Raw genomic sequence first — 14,350 nt, 5'->3', positions numbered from 1 at the left:
CCAGAGATCGGACTGCTACGATTTACCCCAACAATCATCGTGCCACTCTTCGCAGAGAGGTGATAGACGCCAACGAGCCCGCGCATAGCAATCGAGGTGTAAAAAGGGCGTTGAAGGCAGGAAGCCTGGACGAAAGAGGCTACGAGGTCACCTCGAAGCGGTCTAAGAATCGGGCGCACTTGGGGCGACTACCAGTGCCAACCCCTTATCCCGCGGTGCGTCCGACACACAGAAATTTCCAAGGCGGCCAAGGAGCCTCCCCGCATAGCAATCGGGGTGTGAGGTTACGGATGCAGCATTGATAGCAATCGAGGTGTGAGGCGAAGGATGCAGAAGTGAGAGCCGAGGGATGTAGCAGAGATAGCAATCGGGGTGTGTGATGCAGAAGAGATAGCAATCGAGGTGTGCGGTGGGAAGGGCCCAGCAGCCAGAATGCATGAAGCGACGGATGAAGCAGTGATGACAACCGGGCTGTGAGGAGAGGAGGGATGCAGCCAAGAAAGCAATCAGGGCTCGAGGCAAGGGATGCATCAAGGATAGCAATCATGTTGTGAGGCGAGATTCCAAAGGCTAAACGTGAGAGGCTGCAGGGTCGACTCAGAGAGGTCTATGCATGTGAGAGGCTGAAAGCAAGGTCGACTCGGAGCGGTCTATGCATCGGGCGCGCTTGGGGCGACTACCAGTGCCAACCCCTTATCCCGCGACGCGTCCGACAAAGAGAACGTTCCAAGGCGGCAGAGGAGGTTACCAGCCGAAGGATGCAGTAGCAATAACAGGTATAGTTCCGCGGCGGCCGAGAAGACTCACCGCATAGGAATCGGGATGCGAGGCGAGGGATGCGGCGGGAAGGCCCCGACGGCTAAACGGAAGAGGCTGCAGGGCCGCCTCGGAATGGTCCAAGCATCAGATGCGATTGGGACGACTACCAGTGCCAACCCCTTATCCCGCGATGCGTCCGATACACAGATAGTTCCAAGGCGGCCGAGGAGCCTCACCGCATATCAATCGGGGTGCGAGGCGAGGGATGGGGCGGGAAGGCCCCAACGGCTAGACGGAAGAGGCTTCAGGGCCACCTCGGAATGGTCCAAGCATCGGACGCGCTTGGGGCGACTGCCAGTGCCAACCCCTTATCCCGCGATGCGTCCGATACACAGATGGTTCCAAGGCGGCCGAGGAGCCTCACCGCATAGCAATCGGGGGTGCGAGGCGAGGGATGGGGCGGGAAGGCCCCAACGGCTAGACGGAAGAGGCTTCAGGGCCGCCTAGGAATGGTCCAAGCATCGGACACGCTTGGGGCGACTACCAGTGACAGCCCCCTATCCCGCGATGCGTCCGATACGAAGATGGTTCCAAGGCGGCCGAGGAGCCTCACCGCATAGCAATCGGGGTGCGAGGTGGGGGATGCGGCGAGATGGCCCCAACGGCTAGACGGAAGAGGCCACAGGGCCGCGTCGGAATAGTCCAAGCATCGGACGCGCTTGGGGCGACTACCAGTGACAACCCCTTATCCCGCGATGCGTCCGATACGAAGATAGTTCCAAGGCGGCCGAGGAGCCTCACCGCATAGCAATCGGGGTGCGAGGTGGGGGATGCGGCGAGATGGCCCCAACGGCTAGACGGAAGAGGCTGCAGGGCCGCCTCGGAATAGTCCAAGCATCGGACGCGCTTGGGGCCACTACCAGTGACAACCCCTTATCCCGCAATGCGTCCGATACGAAGATAGTTCCAAGGCGGCCGAAGAGCCTCACCGCATAGCAATCGGGGTGCGAGGTGGGGGATGCGGCGAGATGGCCCCAACGGCTAGACGGAAGAGGCCACAGGGCCGCCTCGGAATAGTCCAAGCATCGGACGCGCTTGGGGCGACTACCAGTGACAACCCCTTATCCCGCGATGCGTCCGATACGAAGATAGTTCCCAGGCGGCCGAGGAGCCTCACCGCATAGCAATCGGGGTGCGAGGCGAGGGATGCGGCGAGATGGCCCCAAAGGCTAGACGGAAGAGGCTGCAGGGCTGCCTCGGAATAGTCCAAGCATCGGACGCGCTTGGGGCGACTACCACTGCCAACCCCTTATCCCGCGATGCGTTCGATACACAGATAGTTCCGAGGCGGCCGAGGAGGTGGGGGATGCAGCGAGATGGCCCCAACGGCTAGACGGAAGAGGCTGCAGGGCCGCCTCGGAATAGTCCAAGCATCGGACGCGCTTGGGGCGACTACCAGTGACAACCCCTTATCCCGCGATGCGTCCGATACACAGATAGTTCCGAGGCGGCCAAGGAGCCTCACCGCATAGCAATCGTGGTGCGAGGTGGGGGATTCGGCGAGATGGCCCCAACGGCTAGACGGAAGAGGCTGCAGGGCCGCCTCGGAATGGTCCAAGCATCGGATGCGCTTGGGGCGACTACCACTGCCAACCCCTTATCCCGCGATGCGTCCGATACACAGATAGTTCCAAGGCGGCCGAGGAGCCTCACAGCATAGCAATCAGGGTGCGAGGCGAGGGATGCGGCGAGAAAGCCCCAACGGCTAGAGGGAAGAGGCTTCAGGTCCGCCTCGGAATGGTCCAAGCATCGGACGCGCTTGGGGCGACTACCAGTGACAACCCCTTATCCCGCGACGCGTCCGATACACAGATAGTTCCAAGGCGGCCGAGGAGCCTCACCGCATAGCAATCGGGGTGCGAGGCGAGGGATGCGGCGAGAAGGACCCAACGGCTACACGGAAGAGGCTTCGGGGCCGCCTCGGAATGGTCCAAGCATCGGACGCGCTTGGGGCGACTACCAGTGACAACCCCTTATCCCGCGACGCGTCCGATACACAGATAGTTCCAAGGCGGCCGAGGAGCCTCACCGCATAGCAATCGGGGTGCGAGGCGAGGGATGCGGCGAGAAGGACCCAACGGCTACACGGAAGAGGCTTCGGGGCCGCCTCGGAATGGTCCAAGCATCGGACGCGCTTGGGGCGACTACCAGTGACAACCCCTTATCCCGCGACGCGTCCGATACACAGATAGTTCCAAGGCGGCCGAGGAGCCTCACCGCATAGCAATCGGGGTGCGAGGCGAGGGATGCGGCGAGAAGGACCCAACGGCTAGACGGAAGAGGCTTCGGGTCCGCCTCGGAATGGTCCAAGCATCGGACGCGCTTGGGGCGACTACCAGTGACAACCCCTTATCCCGCGACGCGTCCGATACACAGATAGTTCCAAGGCGGCCGAGGAGCCTCACCGCATAGCAATCGGGGTGCGAGGCGAGGGATGCGGCGAGAAGGACCCAACGGCTAGACGGAAGAGGCTTCGGGTCCGCCTCGGAATGGTCCAAGCATCGGACGCGCTTGGGGCGACTACCAGTGACAACCCCTTATCCCGCGACGCGTCCGATACACAGATAGTTCCAAGGCGGCCGAGGAGCCTCACCGCATAGCAATCGGGGTGCGAGGCGAGGGATGCGGCGAGAAGGACCCAACGGCTAGACGGAAGAGGCTTCGGGTCCGCCTCGGAATGGTCCAAGCATCGGACGCGCTTGGGGCGACTACCAGTGACAACCCCTTATCCCGCGACGCGTCCGATACACAGATAGTTCCGAGGCGGCCGAGGAGCCTCACCGCATAGCAATCGGGGTGCGAGGCGAAGGATGCGGCGAGAAGGACCCAACGGCTAGACGGAAGAGGCTTCGGGTCCGCCTCGGAATGGTCTAAGCATCGGACGCGCTTGGGGCGACTACCAGTGACAACCCCTTATCCCGCGACGCGTCCGATACACAGATAGTTCCAAGGCGGCCGAGGAGCCTCACCGCATAGCAATCGGGGTGCGAGGCGAGGGATGCGGCGAGAAGGACCCAACGGCTAGACGGAAGAGGCTTCAGGGCCGCCTCGGAATGGTCCAAGCATCGAACGCGCTTGGGGCGACTACCAGTGACAACCCCTTATCCCGCGACGCGTCCGATACACAGATAGTTCCGAGGCGGCCGAGGAGCCTCACCGCATAGCAATCGGGGTGCGAGGCGAGGGATGCGGCGAGAAGGACCCAACGGCTAGACGGAAGAGGCTTCAGGGCCGCCTCGGAATGGTCCAAGCATCGGACGCGCTTGGGGCGACTACCAGTGACAACCCCTTATCCCGCGACGCGTCCGATACACAGATAGTTCCGAGGCGGCCGAGGAGCCTCACCGCATAGCAATCGGGGTGCGAGGCGAGGGATGCGGCGAGAAGGACCCAACGGCTAGACGGAAGAGGCTTCAGGGCCGCCTCGGAATGGTCCAAGCATCGGACGCGCTTGGGGCGACTACCAATGACAACCCCTTATCCCGCGACGCGTCCGATACACAGATAGTTCCGAGGCGGCCGAGGAGCCTCACCGCATAGCAATCGGGGTGCGAGGCGAGGGATGCGGCGAGAAGGACCCAACGGCTAGACGGAAGAGGCTTCAGGGCCGCCTCGGAATGGTCCAAGCATCGGACGCGCTTGGGGCGACTACCAGTGACAACCCCTTATCCCGCGACGCGTCCGATACACAGATAGTTCCGAGGCGGCCGAGGAGCCTCACCGCATAGCAATCGGGGTGCGAGGCGAGGGATGCGGCGAGAAGGACCCAACGGCTAGACGGAAGAGGCTTCAGGGCCGCCTCGGAATGGTCCAAGCATCGGACGCGCTTGGGGCGACTACCGTTGCCAACCCCTTATCCCGCGATGCGTCTGATACACAGATAGTTCCGAGGCGGCCGAGGAGCCTCACCGCATAGCAATCGGGTTGCGAGGCAGATTATTGGGAAGGGAACCCCCTGGGATGCGGCTCAAGCAGTGCCCAAAGGGACTGGAATGCGGAATCACATCGAGAGACCCAAATGCTATACGAGGGCTCAAATCGAATTATCGATTTGGCCACGACATGGACGCATCGGAACGACTACCTTTGCCGAACCACTCGCAATTGCATCCATACCGAAACCAATAGACATTTCCGTTAGAGCCCTCGCATAGCATTCGGGAATCTCGCATGCCCCTCTAAATCGACCAATGCTGGCGCTCAATGAAAATCCGAGCGCTACCACCGTTCGAGCGCCAGCATTGGTCGAGTTAGAGGGGCACGGGGGAGAATGCTCCAGTCAACACCTCCCCTATATAAGTTATTTGTCCGATTCTCGCACAACCGTAGTCTGCCTCGTCGAATCAAACAACGGTCCCAGATTCCGACTTCCGTTCCGTAGAGACCCAAAAGCTAGATGGAGGCTCGCAAGAAAGAGAGTCGGCGCATAGCAATCGGGTTTCTCGAACGTTTAGGGACCGAGCTCACTTGCGGATAGGGCAAAATCCGCCAAGCAACCCAAAAGCTAGACGGGGGCTCGAATCGAATCGCCTAGGCGGCCACAACAACGACGTGTTGGATCGACTACCAGTGCCAAACCATTCAGCAAGACTAGTCTGTGTCGAGGCCGGATAGAGATTCTCAGAGAGCGCCCGCATAGCATTTAGGAGACCTGCCGCGTCCCTCACACTCGACAAATGGTGGTGCACGTTTATAAATCCGAGCGATCCCAACCCTTTCAAGCACCAACATCGGTCGAGATAGAGGGGCACGGAGGGGGCTGCGTGAGACAACACAGTCCCCTATATAAGTTATTTGTCCGATTCTCACACATCCGAAGAATGGTCATCAAATCGGACAACAGCCCAAACTTCCGACTTCCGTCCCAGAAAGCCCAAGAGCTATCTAAAACGTTCATGGCCGGAACTCGATCGCGGCTATACCAGTCCGCCAAGCAACCCAAAAGCTAGACTGGAGCTCTAGTCGAATCACCTCTGTGGCCATTGCAAGGACGTGTTGGAGCGACTACCATTGCCGAACCATTCCGCAGGTCGAGTCCATACCAAGGCCGCATAGAGATTCACGATGAGCTCCTGCATAGCAATCAGGAGACTTGCCGTGTCCATCACAATCGATAAATCCTGGTGCAAGATTTTTGCATCCGAGCGCTCCAACCAGTCGAGCACCAGCATCAATCGACATAAACGGGCACGGGGGGAGGATGCTCGAGAACACTACCTCCCCTATATAAGTTATTTGTCCGATTCTCAAGCAGCCGAAGTCTGGTCATCGAATCGGGTCAAAGACCACAACTTCCGACTTTACCCACAATGCAAGTCATCGAATCGAACATCGGCCCCCGAGTCGGACTCCATGCGTATGTCAGGTCATCGGACCCAAATTCCGCCTTCCTGCGCATGGCGGGCCATCAATATCAACTCGGTCATCGGACCCAAACTCCGCCTTTTTGCGTATGGCACGCCTTCAAATCGGTCATCGGACCCAAATTCCGCCTTCCTGTGCATGGCGGGCCATCAACATCAACTCGGTCATCGGACCCAAATTCCGCCTTTCTGCGCATGGCACGCCATCAACTCGGTCATCGGACCCAAATTCCGCCTTCCTGCGCATGGCAGGTCATCGGACACAAATTCAGACCTCGCCAATATGCCTACGTATCGAATCGGTCATCGGACCCAACTTCCGACTTCATCCATACTGTAGGGTCTTTGAGGTTGGCGCGGTGCGCTCAACCCAGGGAGTCGACCCATCGAAGCATACACCTCCCCTATATAAGCTATTTGTCCGATTCCCACACCTGTGTAGTTTGCACCTCTGACCAGGACATCGACCCCAACTTCCGAACTCGACTGCAACGACGGCACCAGCGCCTTGGTGCGCACCTTGCGACGCACAGTCCCAACATTCGCCTTCCTGCACATGGCAGGTCATCGGACCCAAATTCCGACCTCGCGAGTATGCCTACATATCGAATCGGTCATCGGACCCAACTTCCGACTTCATCCATACCGTAGGGTCTTTGAGGTTGGCGCGGTGCGCTCAACCCGGGGAGTCGACCCAACGAAGCATACACCTCCCCTATATAAGCTATTTGTCCGATTCCCACACCTGTGTAGTTTGCACCTCCGATCAAGACATCGACCCCAACTTCCGAACTCGCCTCCAACGACCGAACCAGCGCCTTGGTGCGCACCTTGCAACGCACAGTGCCAACATTCGCCTTCCTGCACGTGGCAGGTCATCGGACCCAAATTCCGACCTCGCGAGTATGCCTACATATCGAATCGGTCATCGGACCCAACTTCCGACTTCATCCATACCGTAGGGTCTTTGAGGTTGGCGCGGTGCGCTCAACCCGGGGAGTCGACCCAACGAAGCATACACCTCCCCTATATAAGCTATTTGTCCGATTCCCACACCTGTGTAGCTTGCACCTCCGATCAGGACATCGACCCCAACTTCCGAACTCGACTAAAAAGACCGCACCAGCGCCTTGGTGTGCACCTTGCAACGCACAGTGTCAACATTCGCCTTCCTGCACATGGCAGGTCATCGGACCCAAATTCCGACCTCATGAGCATACCTACTAATCGAATTGGTCATCGGACCCAACTTCCGACTTCATCCATACCGTAGGGTCTTTGAGGTTGGCGCGGTGCGCTCAACCTGGGGAGTCGACCCATCGAAGCATACACCTCCCCTATATAAGCTATTTGTCCGATTCCGACACCTGTGTAGTTTGCACCTCCGCTCAGGACATCGACCCCAACTTCCGAACTCGCCTGCAACGACCGAACCAGCGCCTTGGTGCGCACCAAAAGTGCGCACTTTTGGAGGGCACTTTTGTGCGCTCCAAAGGTGCGCACTTTTGGAGGGCACTTTTCTGCGCTCCAAAGGTGCGCACTTTTGGAGGGCACTTTTTGGAGGGCACTTTTCTGCGCTCCAAAGGTGCGCACTTTTGGAGGGCACTTTTTGGAGGGCACTTTTCTGCGCTCCAAAGGTGCGCACTTTTGGAGGGCACTTTTTGGAGGGCACTTTTCTGCGCTCCAAAGGTGCGCACTTTTGGAGGGCACTTTTTGGAGGGCACTTTTCTGCGCTCCAAAGGTGCGCACTTTTGGAGGGCACTTTTTGGAGGGCACTTTTCTGCGCTCCAAAGGTGCGCACTTTTGGAGGGCACTTTTCTGCGCTCCAAAGGTGCGCACTTTTGGAGGGCACTTTTTGGAGGGCACTTTTCTGCGCTCCAAAGGTGCGCACTTTTGGAGGGCACTTTTTGGAGGGCACTTTTCTGCGCTCCAAAGGTGCGCACTTTTGGAGGGCACTTTTTGGAGGGCACTTTTCTGCGCTCCAAAGGTGCGCACTTTTGGAGGGCACTTTTGTGCACTCCAAAGGTGCGCACTTTTGGAGGGCACTTTTCCTGTGCTCCAAAGGTGCACACCTAGGTGAGCACCTTCGACCACACCTTGTAGCACACCAAACTCTGACTTTCGACTTCATCCGCAATGCAGGGTCTTTGAGGTTGGCGCAATGCGCACAACCAGGGGAGTCGACCCATCAAACCCAACACCTCCCCTATATAAGCTATTTGTCTGATTCTCATACATGCGTAGCCTGCAGGAGCAATTAGGACATCGACCCCAACTTTCGGCTTCTAAACGAAAACAAGGTCTTTGAGGTTGGTGTAATGCGAACAACTAGGGGAGTCAACCCATCAAACCCAACACCTCCCCTATATAAGCTATTTGTCTGATTCTCATACATGTGTAGTCTACAGGAGCAATTAGGACATCGACCCCAACTTTTGACTTCTTAACGAAAACAAGGTCTTTGAGGTTGACGTAATGCGCACAACCAGGGGAGTCGACCCATCAAACCCAACACCTCCCCTATATAAGCTATTTGTCCGATTCTCATACATGTGTAGCCTGCAGGAGCCATTAGGACATTGACCCCAACTTTTGACTTCTTAACGAAAACAAGGTCTTTGAGGTTGGCGTAATGCGCACAACCAAGGGAGTTGACCCATCAAACCCAACACCTCCCCTATATAAGCTATTTGTCTGATTCTCATACATGTGTAGCCTGCAACAACGATTAGGACATCCACCCCAACTTCTGAATTCGTCTGCGTTGACCGCACCAAAGGTGCACGCCTTGGTGCTCACCAAAATCCGACTTCCGACTTCTTCTGCTATGCGGGGTCTTTGAGGTTGGCGCAGTGCGCACAACCAGGGGAGTCAACCCACCGAATGCAACACCTCCCCTATATAAGCTATTTGTCTGATTCTCATACATGCGTAGACTGCAGCAATGATTAGGACATCCACCCCAACTTTTGACTTCTTAAACAAGACAGGGTCTTTGAAGTTGGTGCAGTGCACACAACCAGGGGAGTCAACCCATCAAACGCAACACCTCCCCTATATAAAGCTATTTGTCCGATTCTCATACGTGTAGTCTGCAGCAGCGATTAGGACATCGACCCCAACTTCCGAATTCGTTTGCATTGACCGCACCAAAGGTGCACGCCTTGGTGTGCACCCTGGAGTGCACTTTGGTGCTCACCTCGGTGCACACTTTGGTGTGCACCTCGGTGTGCACCAAAGGTGCGCACCTTGGAGCGCACCAAAGGTGTACACTTTGGAGCGCACCACATAGGGTCTTTGAGAGGTTGGCGCAGTGCGCACACCAAGGTGGGTGTTGAGGTGCGTGCCGAGGTGGGTGGGTGCTAGGGTGCGCTCCATGGTGGGTGCCAGGGTGGGTGCGTGCTAGGGTGGATTCCAAAGAGGGTCATAGGGTGGGTGCCAAGGTGGGTTGGTGATATAGTGGGTTCAAAGGTGGGTACTAGGGTGGGTTCCAAGGTGGGTCACAAGTTGGGTGCCAGGATGCGTGGGTGTTAGGTTGGGTGCCAAGGTGGGCTCCTGCGTGGGTGGGTGCTAGGGTGGGTTTCAAGGTGGACGCGAGGGCGGGTGCCAAGGTGGGTAACAAGTTGGGTGTTAGGATGGGTGAGTGCTAGAGTGGGTGCCAAGGTGGGTGGGTGCTAAGGTGGATGCCAAGGTGGTTCACAGGGTGGGTGGGTTCTAGGGTGAGTTCCAAGGTGGGTCACAGGTTCAGTGCTAGGGTGGGTGTCAAGGCGGGTGTCGAGGTGCCTGGGTGCTAGGGTGTGGATGCCAATGTGGGTCATAGGGTGGGTACTAGGGTGGGCTGCAATGTGGGTGCCAAGGTGGGTAACATGCTCGGTGGGTTCTAAATTGGGTGCCAGGGTGGGTGTGCACCCACCTTGCCCGAGGTGGGTGCCAAGGTGCCAGTGTGGGTGGGTGCTAAGGTGGATGCCAAGGTGGGTGAGAAGGTGGGTGATAGGTTGAGTGGTAGGATGGGTGGGTGCCAAGATGGGTCACAGGGTGGGTGCAAGGGTGGGTAGGTGCTAGGGTTGGTGTCAGGGTGGGTGGGTGCTAGGTTGGGTTCCAAGGTGGGTGCGAGGGTGAGTGTCAAGGTGGGTCACAGGTTAGGTGCTAGGATGGGTGAGTGCTAGGGTGCAAAGGTGCCAGGGTGGGTGCTAGGATGGGTCGATGCTAGGGTGAGTGGCAAGGTGGGTCCACAAGTGTCAAGGTGGGTGCCGAGGTGGGTGCCAAGTCGGCGACTGCTATGGTGGATGCCAAGGTGGGTCACGGGGTGGGTGCCAAGTTGCTAGGTTGGGTTCCAAGGTGGGTGCCAACGTGGGTGCTAGGGTGCGTGGGTTAAAGGGTGTGTCACAACGTGGGTGCCAGGATGGGTGCGCACCCACACTGGCCAAGACGGGTGCGGGTGCAAGGTTGGGTTCCAAGCCCGGTCACAGGCTGGGTGCTAGGATGGGTGGGTGCCAAGGTGGGCACCAGGGTGGGTGCACCCACCCTGGCCAAGGTGGGTCACGGGGTGGGTCCTAGGGTGGGTAACGGGGTGGGTACTAAGGTGCGTGCCAAGGTGGGTCATAGGGTGGGTGCCAAGGTGGGCACCAGGGTGGGTGTGCACCAACCCTAGCCAGGGTAGGTCACGGGGTGGTTGTCGGGGTGGGCGTCAAGGAGCCAAGGTGGGTGGCAAGTAGCCAAGTTGCGTGCCAAGGTGGGTGTCGGGGTGGGTGCCAAGGATCCAAGGTGGGTGCCAAGGAACCAAGGTGGGTGTCTGGGTGGGTGCCGAGGTGGGAGCCAGGGTGGGTCCCAAGGTGAGTGCAAAGGTGGGTGCCAGGGTCAAGGTGAGTGCCAATGTGGGTTCCAAGGTGCCAGGGTCAGGGTGAGTGCCAATGTGGGTTCAAAGGTGCTAAGTTGGGTGCGAGGTTGGGTGCGAGGGTGGGTGGGTGCCAAGGTGTGCTAGGTGGAAGCCCGGGTGGGTCGGCATCCCATGGGTGTCGAGTTGGGTGCCTGATGGGTGCTTCTTGTCAAGTTTTAGTCGTCGGGACTCATTTCGAGCCTTAGAGGTCGTTTCTTGTCCGGTTGCCCTGTCTTCGACCTGGGAACCCAATTTTGGTCCTCGGGTCCCATTTTTTTTTGTCTCGCATCCCACTTTTGGCCTGTGGCCTTTTCGGGGTCGATTCTCGTTTTGGGCATCAGAGCATGTTTCTTCTCCTAAAACCCAATATTTGTTTATTAAGTCTCGGAACACATTTTTGTTCTCGTGGACCCATCATGGGTCTTGGAACGCATTTGTGGTCCTTGGGTCCCATTTTGCATCCCGAAACTTGTGTTTTGGTGCTTGATCCCTATTTTGGGTGCCCACCTTGCACCAAGTGCGCACCCGGGGCAAACCGAGCGCCTTGGTGCACCGGGGCAAGATCGAGCGTGCACCCGAGGCGCCCCGAACATGCACCAAGGTGCACTCGGCCCACATGTGAGCGCAGGTCGTTGCGCCCGAGGTGGTGTGTGGGCACCGCGTTGCAGACGGGACACTGCACGCACACGACGCCCCCTCCAGGTGCACGCACGTAGGCCGGGCCGGGTGCACACCCGACGCCCTAGCAAGGTGCGCGCACCCGGGCAGGGCTCACACTTGGCGAACGGGGCGCACTTCGCGAGGGAGGGTGTGCACCTCGACGGGGGTGGGTGGCCGGGGTGGATTCGCACGTGGGTCGCGGTTTGCTAAGTACACACTGCGACAAGCTCATAACGGGTGCGATCATACCAGCGTTAGTGCACCGGATCCCATCAGAACTCCGCAGTTAAGCGCGCTTGGGCCGGAGTAGTACTGGGATGGGTGACCTCCCGGGAAGTCCCGGTGTTGCACCCTTTTTTAGTTTTTCGCCGGGCGTCGCAATGCTATTTGAATAAACCTTTTGCCCGTTTGCGTTCTCGTCGGGGCCGGGCCGGGCCGGGGTGCGCTGCCCGCACTACCGCGCGCGCGGGGGGCGACACCGAGCGCGCACCCGAGGCGCCCCGAGCACACAGGCCACGGTGCAACCCGGGCGTTGTGCGCGCACCCCGGTGCGCCCGAGGTGCTGCGCGCGCACCCAGGTGAAATCGGTGTGCACCTCGGCCAGTGCGCGCTCGGTCGAGTCGCGCACGTTGGCCAAGGTGCACGGTGATGTTTCTTACTCTAAGGTTCCGCACCAGACGCCCGGGACAGGTGAGCGAAGCTGGGCGGGGCCGGGTGCGCGGCCGGGGCAGGTGCACGCAGCTGGAGAGAGCTTTGGAGCACACTTCGGAGCGCACCAATGATGCGCTCCATTCAAAAGTTTCCTGAAAAGGCAAAAAAAGTTGAGATTATAGAATTTCCCACTTGAGAGATTGTAAAAAAAAAAAATTTAAAATGAAGGAAACGCGGGTGCCAAGGTGTGCGCAGCCCAGCCAAGGTGTGCGCACCAAGGCGCCCACCCTGGCGAAGGTGCACGCAAGGTGCGCACCCGAGGCAAACCGGACAATTAACCCAACTTTCGACTTCGCGCGCACCTTGGAGCGCACTTCGGAGCGCTCCTTGGTGCGCACCAATCTTGGGCACCTCGGAGTGCACCATGGCGCCCACCAAGGTGCGCACCCGGGGCAAACCGAGCTCCGACTTCGTGCGCACCTTGGAGCGCACGAAAGGTGCGCACCATGGCGCCCACCAAGGTGCGCAGCCCAGCCAAGGCGTGCGCATCAAGGTGCGCACCCTGGCGAAGGTGCGCACCCGGGGCAAACCGAGCTCCGACTTCGTGCGCACCTTGGAGCGCACAAAAGGTGCGCAACCCAGCCAAGGTGTGCGCACCCCGGTCAAACCGAGCTCCGAATCGTGCGCACCAGAGGTGCACGCCATCGTGCGCACCTTGGAGCACACTTCGGAGCCCTCCTTGGTGCGCGCCGATGTTGCGCACCTCGGAGCGCACCCGGGGAAAACAATGCAATTAACCCGACTTTCGACTTCGTGGGCACCTCGGAGCGCTCTCGGGTTCGCACCTCGGAGCACACCGAGGTGCGCACCTTTGATGCGCTGCCTTCACCAATTTCCAGAAAAGGCAAGAAAACATTGAGAAGGTGTGCGCACCGAGGTGCCCACCCTGGCGAAGGTGCACGCGAGGTGCGCACCCGGGGCAAACCGGGCTCCGACTTCGTGCACGCCGCACCTTGGAGCACACTTCGGAGCGCTCCTTGGTGCGCACCAGGGCGCGCAACCCAGCCGAGGTGCCCACCCCGGCGAAGGTGCACGCGAGGTGCGCACCCGGGGCAAACCGGGCTCCGACTTCGTGCACGCCATGGTGCCCACCGCGGCGAAGGTGCACGCGAGGTGCGCACCCGGGGCAAACCGGGCTCCGACTTCGTGCACGCCGCACCTTGGAGCACACTTCGGAGCGCTCCTTGGTGCGCACCATGGTGCCCACCAGGGCGCGCAACCCCGCCGAAGGTGCACGCGAGGTGCGCACCCGGGGCAAACCGGGCTCCGACTTCGTGCACGCCGCACCTTGGAGCACACTTCGGAGCGCTCCTTGGTGCGCACCAGGGCGCGCAACCCCGCCGAAGGTGCACGCGAGGTGCGCACCCGGGGCAAACCGGGCTCCGACTTCGTGCACGCCATGGTGCGCACCGCGGCGAAGGTGCGCACCCGGGGCAAACCGGGCTCCGACTTCGTGCACGCCGCACCTTGGAGCACACTTCGGAGCGCTCCTTGGTGCGCACCAGGGCGCGCAACCCAGCCGAGGTGCCCACCCCGGCGAAGGTGCACGCGAGGTGCGTACCCGGGGCAAACCGGGCTCCGACTTCGTGCACGCCGCACCTTGGAGCACACTTCGGAGCGCTCCTTGGTGCGCACCATGGTGCCCACCAGGCCGCGCAACCCAGCCAAGGTGTGCGCACCAAGGTGCACGCGAGGTGCGCACCCGGGGCAAACCGGGGTCCGACTTCGTGCACGCCGCACCTTGGAGCACACATCGGGGCGCTCCCGGGTTCGCACCGGCGTTGCGCACCGTGGTGGGCACCTCGGAGCACACCAAGGTGGGCAGCGAGGTGCGCACCTTTGATGCGATGCCTTCACTAATTTCCATAAAAGGCAAAAAAAAAACGAGATTTTAAAATTTCCGTTTTGAAAGATAGTGAGA

The 14,350-nt window shown here is 59.6% G+C and overlaps 1 non-coding gene across 1 annotated transcript; it reads left to right on the top strand.

The window, feature by feature from the left end:
• The first annotated feature begins 11,953 nt into the window (after positions 1 to 11,953).
• Positions 11,954 to 12,072, top strand: LOC131866235 (5S ribosomal RNA). Its single transcript, XR_009364858.1, has one exon. It is a non-coding gene; the product is annotated as a 5S ribosomal RNA (ribosomal RNA).
• The last annotated feature ends 2,278 nt before the right edge of the window (positions 12,073 to 14,350 follow it).

The sequence above is a fragment of the Cryptomeria japonica genome, unplaced genomic scaffold, assembly GCF_030272615.1.
Source record: "Cryptomeria japonica unplaced genomic scaffold, Sugi_1.0 HiC_scaffold_138, whole genome shotgun sequence".
Taxonomy (NCBI): Eukaryota; Viridiplantae; Streptophyta; class Pinopsida; order Cupressales; family Cupressaceae; genus Cryptomeria; species Cryptomeria japonica.
Note: the sequence above shows the minus strand (reverse complement) of the source record. Positions and strands in the feature narration are given on the sequence as shown.